Raw genomic sequence first — 9,897 nt, forward strand, 5'->3', positions numbered from 1 at the left:
CTCTCAACAGGAAAGGCGAGAGGAACTCCATGGTCGTACCACCATTCCAAGAGTCCCCCAGATGTCTCAGTCCATTCCAGAGGAACCTCTTTGCCCTGCACTGGCTCATCTTTCACGCCGAGGATCGACTCACACCACGGTGGCACGTGGGACAGCCCTGTGGTAAAGCCTCGAGGGAAAGCCTCGAGGGAAAAACACAGATCCTTTGATCCACGTGACGGGAAGCGTGACATTGCTGCTACAGCCTGAAAGGAAAGCGCACGTGCATGCCCCCACTCGAGACGAGGCCTGACTCCACTGGGGAGACTCCAGAAGTACCCAAAGATCCATGTCAGCCCTTGAGAGGAATCCTCGGTTCCGGCCCTGACTCCACACAAGCTTTTTCGCCCCGGTATCGACGGGAGAGGAATCCCGAGAGGCCCCCTAGCAACTCGCATGGGGACTGGCCTCTCCTGAGGCCACCAGGGCGGGTCCCTGAGTTCCCCGTCGAAACTCGAGAACACCTGCCGCAACTCGAGAAAATCCAGGAAGTTCTCCCTTCCAGGCGAGATGAGGCCTATTTCCGATGAGGCGTCTGGAGACTAATGACACCTAACCTCTGGAACTTCGAAAGGGTCTTTCACACCCTTGCTGCAACTCAAGAAGTTCACCGCCATACCCGTCTCCACTCGAGAGGAAGCACGATGGTCCCGCCCACATCCAGAGGAGCCCCGTTTCCCCCTCGTAGCTCGAGATGAGGGATCCTTTCCCTGCTTTCAACGGGAAAGAATTCCCGGCGTTCCCGTCGCATCTCAAGAGGAGGCACTCTCAACAGGAAAGGCGAGAGGAACTCCATGGTCGTACCACCATTCCAAGAGTCCCCCAGATGTCTCAGTCCATTCCAGAGGAACCTCTTTGCCCTGCACTGGCTCATTTTTCACGCCGAGAATCGACTCACACCACAGTGTCACGTGGGACAGCCCTGTGGGAAAGCCTCGAGGGAAAGCCTCGAGGGAAAACCGCAGATCCTTTGATCCACGCGACGGGAAGCGTGACATTGCTGCTACAGCCTGGAAGGAAAGTGCACGTGCATGCCCCCACACGAGACGAGGCCTGTCTCCCCTGGCGAGACTCCAGAAGTACCCAAAGATCCATATCAGTCCCTGAGAGGAATCCTCGGTTCCGGCCCTGACTCCACACAAGGTTTTTGGCCCCGGTATCGACGGGAGAGGAATCCCGAGGGGCCCCCTAGCAACACGCATAGGGACTGGCCTCTCCTGAGGCCAACAGGGCGGGTCCCTGAGATCCCCGTCGTAACTTGAGAACACCTGCCGCAACTCGAGAAAATCAAGGAAGTTCTCCCTTCCAGGCGAGATGAGGCCTATTTCCGATGAGGCATCTGGAGACTAATGACACCTAACCTCTGGAACTTCGAAAGGGTCTTTCACACCCTTGCTGCAACTCAAGAAGTTCACCGCCATACCCGTCTCCACTCGAGAGAAAGCACTATGGTCCCGCCCACATCCAGAGGAGCCCCGTTTCCCCCTCGTAGCTCGAGATGAGGGATCCTTTCCCTGCTTTAAACGGGAAAGAATTCCCGGCGTTCCCATCGCATCTCAAGAGGAGGCACACTCAACAGGAAAGGCGAGAGGAACTCCATGGTCGTACCACCATTCCAAGAGTCCCCCAGATGTCTCAGTCCATTCCAGAGGAACCTCTTTGCCCTGCACTGGCTCATCTTTCACGCCCAGGATTGACTCACACCACGGTGGCACGTGGGACAGCCCTGTGGGAAAGCCTCGAGGGAAAGCCTCGAGGGAAAACCACAGATCCTTTGATCCACGTGACGGGAAGCGTGACATTGCTGCTACAGCCTGGAAGGAAAGCGCACGTGCATGCCCCCACTCGAGACGAGGCCTGACTCCCCTGGGGAGACTCCAGAAGTACCCAAAGATCCATGTCAGCCCCTGAGAGGAATCCTCGGTTCCGGCCCTGACTCCACTCAAGGTTTTTGGCCCCGGTATCGACGGGAGAGGAATCCCGAGAGGCCCCCTAGCAACTCGCATGGGGACTGGCCTCTCCTGAGGCCACCAGGGCGGGTCCCTGAGTTCCCCGTCGTAACTTAAGAACACCTGCCGCAACTCGAGAAAATCCAGGAAGTTCTCCCTTCCAGGCGAGATGAGGCCTATTTCCGATGAGGCGTCTGGAGACTAATGACACCTAACCTCTGGAACTTTGAAAGGGTCTTTCACACCCTTGCTGCAACTCAAGAAGTTCTCCGCCATACCCGTCTCCACTCGAGAGGAAGCACGATGGTCCCGCCCACATCCAGAGGAGCCCCGTTTTCCCCTCGGTGCTCGAGATGAGGGATCCTTTCCCTGCTTTCAACGGGAAAGAATTCCCGGCGTTCCCGTCCCATCTCAAGAGGAGGCACTCTCAACAGGAAAGGCGAGAGGAACTCCATGGTCGTACCACCATTCCAAGAGTCCCCCAGATGTCTCAGTACATTCCAGAGGAACCTCTTTGCCCTGCACTGGCTCATCTTTCACGCCGAGGATCGACTCACACCACGGCGGCACGTGGGACAGCCCTGTGGGAAAGCCTCGAGGGAAAGCCTCGAGCGAAAACCGCAGATCCTTTGATCCACGCGACGGGAAGCGTGACATTGCTGCTACAGCCTGGAAGGAAAGTGCACGTGCATGCCCCCACACGAGACGAGGCCTGTCTCCCCTGGCGAGACTCCAGAAGTACCCAAAGATCCATGTCAGCCCCTGAGAGGAATCCTCGGTTCCGGCCCTGACTCCACACAAGGTTTTTGGCCCCGGTATCGACGGGAGAGGAATCCCGAGAGGCCCCCTAGCAACTCGCATGGGGACGGGCGGGTCCCTGAGGTCCCCGTCGTAACTCGAGAACACCTGCCGCAACTCGAGAAAATCCAGGAAGTTCTCCCTTCCAGGCGAGATGAGGCCTATTTCCGATGAGGCGTCTGGAGACTAATGACACCTAACCTCTGGAACTTCGAAAGGGTCTTTCACACCCTTGCTGCAACTCAAGAAGTTCACCGCCATACCCGTCTCCACTCGAGAGGAAGCACGATGGTCCCGCCCACATCCAGAGGAGACCCGTTTCCCCCTCGTAGCTCGAGATGAGGGATCCTTTCCCTGCTTTCAACGGGAAAGAATTCCCGGCGTTCCCGTCGCATCTCAAGAGGAGGCACTCTCAACAGGAAAGGCGAGAGGATCTCCATGGTCGTACCACCATTGCAAGAGTCCCCCAGATGTCTCAGTCCATTCCAGAGGAACCTCTTTGCCCTGCACTGGCTCATCTTTCACGCCGAGGATCGACTCACACCACGGTGGCACGTGGGACAGCCCTGTGGGAAAGCCTCGAGGGAAAGCCTCGAGGGAAAACCACAGATCCTTTGATCCACGCGAAGGGAAGCGTGACATTGCTGCTACAGCCTGGAAGGAAAGCGCACGTGCATGCCCCCACTCGAGACGAGGTCTGACTCCACTGGGGAGACTCCAGAAGTACCCAAAGATACATGTCAGCCCCTGAGAGGAATCCTCGGTTACGGCCCTGACTCCACACAAGGTTTTTGGCCCCGGTATCGACGGGAGAGGAATCCCGAGAGGCCCCCTAGCAACTCGCATGGGGACTGGCCTCTCCTGAGGCCACCAGGGCGGGTCCCTGAGGTCCCCGTCGTAACTCGAGAACACCTGCCACAACTCGAGAAAATCCAGGAAGTTCTCCCTTCCAGGCGAGATGAGGCCTATTTTCGATGAGGCCTCTGGAGACTAATGACACCAAACCTCTGGAACTTCGAAAGGGTCTTTCACACCCTTGCTGCAACTCAAGAAGTTCACCGCCATACCCGTCTCCACTCGAGAGGAAGCACGATGGTCCCGCCCACATCCAGAGGAGCCCCGTTTCCCCCTCGTAGCTCGAGATGAGGGATCCTTTCCCTGCTTTCAACGGGAAAGAATTCCCGGCGTTCCCGTCGCATCTCAAGAGGAGGCACTCTCAACAGGAAAGGCGAGAGGAACTCCATGGTCGTACCACCATTCCAAGAGTCCCCCAGATGTCTCAGTCCATTCCAGAGGAACCTCTTTGCCCTGCACTGGCTCATCTTACACGCCGAGGATCGACTCACACCACGGGGGCACGTGGGACAGCCCTGTGGGAAAGCCTCGAGGGAAAACCACAGATCCTTTGATCCACGCGACGGGAAGCGTGACATTGCTGCTACAGCCTGGAAGGAAAGTGCACGTGCATGCCTCCACTCGAGACGAGGCCTGACTCCCCTGGGGAGACTCCAGAAGTACCCAAAGATCCATGTCAGCCCCTGAGAGGAATCCTCGGTTCCGGTCCTGACTCCACACAAGTTTTTTGGCCCCGGTATCGACGGGAGAGGAATCCCGAGAGGCCCCCTAGCAACTCGCATGGGGACTGGCCTCTCCTGAGGCCACCAGGGCGGGTCCCTGAGGTCCCCGTCGTAACTCGAGAACACCTGCCGCAACTCGAGAAAATCCAGGAAGTTCTCCCTTCCAGGCGAGATGAGGCCTATTTCCGATGAGGCCTCTGGAGACTAATGACACCTAACCTCTGGAACTTCGAAAGGGTCTTTCACACCCTTGCTGCAACTCAAGAAGTTCACCGCCATACCCGTCTCCACTCGAGAGGAAGCACGATGGTCCCGCCCACATCCAGAGGAGCCCCGTTTCCCCCTCGTAGCTCGAGATGAGGGATCCTTTCCCTGCTTTCAACGGCAAAAAATACCCGGCGTTCCCGTCGCATCTCAAGAGGAGGCACTCTCAACAGGAAAGGCGAGAGGAACTCCATGGTCGTACCACCATTCCAAGAGTCCCCCAGATGTCTCAGTCCATTCCAGAGGAACCTCTTTGCCCTGCACTGGCTCATCTTTCACGCCGAGGATCGACTCACACCACGGTGGCACGTGGGACAGCCCTGTGGGAAAGCCTCGAGGGAAAGCCTCGAGGGAAAACCACAGATCCTTTGATCCAAGCGACGGGAAGCGTGACATTGCTGCTAAAGTCTGGAAGGAAAGCGCACGCGCATGCCCCCACTCGAGACGAGGCCTGACTCCCCTGGGGAGACTCCAGAAGTACCCAAAGATCCATGTCAGCCCCTGAGAGGAATCCTCTGTTCCGGCACTGACTCCACACAAGGTTTTTGGCCCCGGTATCGACGGGAGAGGAATCCCGAGAGGCCCCCTAACAACTCGCATGGGGACTGGCCTCTCCTGAGGCCACCAGGGCGGGTCCCAGAGGTCCCCGTCGTAACTTGAGAACACCTGCCGCAAATCGAGAAAATCCAGGAAGTTCTCCCTTCCAGGCGAGATGAGGCCTATTTCCGATGAGGCGTCTGGAGACTAATGACACCTAACCTCTGGAACTTCGAAAGGGTCTTTCACACCCTTGCTGCAACTCAAGAAGTTCACCGCCATACCCGTGTCCACTCAAGAGGAAGCAGAATGGTCCCGCACACATCCAGAGGAGCCCCGTTTCCCCCTAGTAGCTCGAGATGAGGGATCTTTTCCCTGCTTTCAACGGGAAAGAATTCCCGGCGTTCCCGTCGCATCTCAGGAGGAGGCACTCTAAACAGGAAAGGCGAGAGGAACTCCATAGTCGTACCACCATTCCAAGAGTCCCCCAGATGTCTCAGTCCATTCCAGAGGAACCTCTTTGCCCTGCACTGGCTCATTTTTCACGCCGAGAATCGACTCACACCACGGTGTCACGTGGGACAGCCCTGTGGGAAAGCCTCGAGGGAAAGCCTCGAGGGAAAACCGCAGATCCTTTGATCCACGCGACGGGAAGCGTGACATTGCTGCTACAGCCTGGAAGGAAAGTGCACGTGCATGCCCCCACACGAGACGAGGCCTGTCTCCCCTGGCGAGACTCCAGAAGTACCCAAAGATACATGTCAGCCCCTGAGAGGAATCCTCGGTTCCGGCCCTGACTCCACACAAGGTTTTTGGCCCCGGTATCGACGGGAGAGGAATCCCGAGAGGCCCCCTAGCAACTCGCATGGGGACGGGCGGGTCCCTGAGGTCCCCGTCGTAACTCGAGAACACCTGCCGAAACTCGAGAAAATCCAGGAAGTTCTCCCTTCCAGGCGAGATGAGGCCTATTTCCGATGAGGCGTCTGGAGACTAATGACACCTAACCTCTGGAACTTCGAAAGGGTCTTTCACACCCTTGCTGCAACTCAAGAAGTTCACCGCCATACCCGTCTCCACTCGAGAGGAAGCACGATGGTCCCGCCCATATCCAGAGGAGACCCGTTTCCCCCTCGTAGCTCGAGATGAGGGATCCTTTCCCTGTTTTCAACGGGAAAGAATTCCCGGCGTTCCCGTCGCATCTCAAGAGGAGGCACTCTCAACAGGAAAGGCGAGAGGAACTCCATGGTCGTACCACCATTCCAAGAGTCCCCCAGATGTCTCAGTCCATTCCAGAGGAACCTCTTTGCCCTGCACTGGCTCATCTTTCACGCCGAGGATCGACTCACACCACGGTGGCACGTGGGACAGCCCTGTGGGAAAGCCTCGAGGGAAAGCCTCGAGGGAAAACCACAGATCCTTTGATCCACGTGACGGGAAGCGTGACATTGCTGCTACAGCCTGGAAGGAAAGCGCACGTGCATGCCCCCACTCGAGACGAGGCCTGACTCCCCTGGGGAGACTCCAGAAGTACCCAAAGATCCATGTCAGCCCCTGAGAGGAATCCTCGGTTCCGGCCCTGACTCCACTCAAGGTTTTTGGCCCCGGTATCGACGGGAGAGGAATCCCGAGAGGCCCCCTAGCAACTCGCATGGGGACTGGCCTCTCCTGAGACCACCAGGGCGGGTCCCTGAGGTCCCCGTCGTAACTCGAGAACACCTGCCGCAACTCGATTAAATCCAGGAAGTTCCCCCTTCCAGGCGAGATGAGGCCTATTTCCGATGAGGCGTCTGGAGACTAATGACACCTAACCTCTGGAACTTCGAAAGGGTCTTTCACACCCTTGCTGCAACTCAAGAAGTTCACCGCCATACCCGTCTCAACTCGAGAGGAAGCACGATGGTCCCGCCCACATCCAGAGGAGCCCCGTTTCCCCCTCGGAGCTCGAGATGAGATATCCTTTCCCTGCTTTCAACGGGAAAGAATTCCCGGCGTTCCCGTCGCATCTCGAGGAGGCACTCTCAACAGGAAAGGCGAGAGGAACTCCCTGGTCGTACCACCATTCCAAGAGTCCCCCTGATGTCTCAGTCCATTCCAGAGGAACCTCTTTGCCCTGCACTGGCTCATCTTTCACGCCGAGGATCGACTCACACCACGGTGGCACGTGGGACAGCCCTGTGGGAAAACCTCGAGGGAAAGCCTCGAGGGAAAACCACAGATCCTTTGATCCAGGCCACGGGAAGCGTGACATTGCTGCTACAGCCTGGAAGGAAAGCGCACGTGCATGCCCCCACTCGAGACGAGGCCTGACTCCCCTGGCGAGACTCCAGAAGTAACCAAAGATCCATGTCAGCCCCTGAGAGGAATCCTCGGTTCCGGCCCTGAATCCACACAAGGTTTTTGGCCCCGGTATCGACGGGAGAGGAATCCCCAGAGGCCCCCTAGCAACTCGCATGGGGACTGGCCTCTCCTGAGGCCACCAGGGCGGGTCCCTGAGGTCCCCGTCGTAACTCGAGAACACCTGCCGCAACTCGAGAAAATCCAGAAAGTTCTCCCTTCCAGGCGAGATGAGGCCTATTTCCGATGAGGCGTCTGGAGACTAATGACACCTAACCTCTGGAACTTCGAAAGGGTCTTTCACACCCTTGCTGCAACTCAAGAAGTTCACCGCCATACCCGTCTCCACTCGAGAGGAAGCACGATGGTCCCGCCCACATCCAGAGGAGCCCCGTTTCCCCCTCGTAGCTCGAGATGAGGGATCCTTTCCCTGCTTTCAACGGGAAAGAATTCCCGGTGTTCCCTTCGCATCTCAAGAGGAGGCACTCTCAACAGGAAAGGCGAGAGGAACTCCATGGTCGTACCACCATTCTAAGAGTCCCCCAGATGTCTCAGTCCATTCCAGAGCAACCTCTTTGCCCTGCACTGGCTCATCTTTCACGCCGAGGATCGACTCACACCAGGGTGGCACGTGGGACAGCCCTGTGGGAAAGCCTCGAGGGAAAGCCTCGAGGGAAAACCACAGATCCTTTGATCCAGGCCACGGGAAGCGTGACATTGCTGCTACAGCCTGGAAGGAAAGCGCACGTGCATGCCCCCACTCGAGACGAGGCCTGACTCCCCTGGGGAGACTCCAGAAATACCCAAAGTTCCATGTCACCCCTGAGAGGAAACCTCGGTTCCGGCCCTGACTCCACACAAGGTTTTTGGCCCCGGTATCGACGGGAGGGGAATCCCGAGAGGCCCCCTAGCAACTCGCATGGGGACTGGCCTCTCCTGAGGCCACCAGGGCGGGTCCCTGAGGTCCCCGTCGTAACTCGAGAACACCTGCCGCAACTCGAGAAAATCCATGAAGTTCTCCCTTCCAGGCGAGATGAGGCCTATTTCCGATGAGGCGTCTGGAGACTAATGACACCTAACCTCTGGAACTTCGAAAGGGTCTTTCACACCCTTGCTGCAACTCAAGAAGTTCACCGCCATACCCGTCTCCACTCGAGAGGAAGCACGATGGTCCCGCCCACATCCAGAGGAGCCCCGTTTCCCCCTCGTAGCTCGAGATGAGGGATCCTTTCCCTGCTTTCAACGGGAAAGAATTCCCGGCGTTCCCGTCGCATCTCAAGTGGAGGCACTCTCAATAGGAAAGGCGAGAGGAACTCCATGGTCATACCACCATTCCAAGAGTCCCCCAGATGTCTCAGTCCATTCCAGAGGAACCTCTTTGCCCTGCACTGGCTCATCTTTCACGCCGAGGATCGACTCACACCACGGTGGCACGTGGGACAGCCCTGTGGGAAATCCTAGAGGGAAAGCCTCGAGGAAAAACCACAGATCCTTTGATCCACGAGACGGGAAGCGTGACATTCCTGCTACAGCCTGGAAGGAAAGCGCACGTGCATGCCCCCACTCGAGACGAGGCCTGACTCCCCTGGGGAGACTCCAGAAGTACCCAAAGATCCATGTCAGCACCTGAGAGGAATCCTCGGTTCCGGCCCTGACTCCACACAAGGTTTTTGGCCCCGGTATCGACGGGAGAGAAATCCCGAGAGGCCCCCTAGCAACTCGCATGGGGACTGGCCTCTCCTGAGGCCACCAGGGCGGGTCCCTGAGGTCCCCGTCGTAACTCGAGAACACCTGCCGCAACTCGAGAAAATCCAGGAAGTTCTCCCTTCCAGGCGAGATGAGACCTATTTCCAATGAGGCGTCTGGAAACTAATGACACCTAACCTCTGGAACTTCGAAAGGGTCTTTCACACCCTTGCTGCAACTCAAGAAGTTCACGGCCATACCCGTCTCCACTCGAGAGGAAGCACGATGGTCCCGCCCACATCCAGAGGAGCCCCGTTTCCCTCTCGTAGCTCGAGATGAGGGATCCTTTCCCTGCTTTCAACGGGAAAGAATTCCCGGCGTTCCCGTCGCATCTCAAGAATAGGCACTCTCAACAGGAAAGGCGAGAGGAACTCCATGGTCGTACCACCATTCCAAGAGTCCCCCAGATGTCTCAGTCCATTCCAGAGGAACCTCTTTGCCCTGCACTGGCTCATCTTTCACGCCGAGGATCGACTCACACCACGGTGGCACGTGGGACAGCCCTGTGGGAAAGCCTCGAGGGAAAACCACAGATCCTTTGATCCACGCGACGGGAAGCGTGACATTGCTGCTACAGCCTGGAAGGAAAGCGCACGTGCATGCCCCCACTCGAGACGAGGCCTCACTCCCCTGGGGAGACTCCAGAAATACCC

The sequence above is a fragment of the Capricornis sumatraensis genome, chromosome 14, assembly GCF_032405125.1.
Source record: "Capricornis sumatraensis isolate serow.1 chromosome 14, serow.2, whole genome shotgun sequence".
Lineage (NCBI taxonomy): Eukaryota > Metazoa > Chordata > Mammalia > Artiodactyla > Bovidae > Capricornis > Capricornis sumatraensis.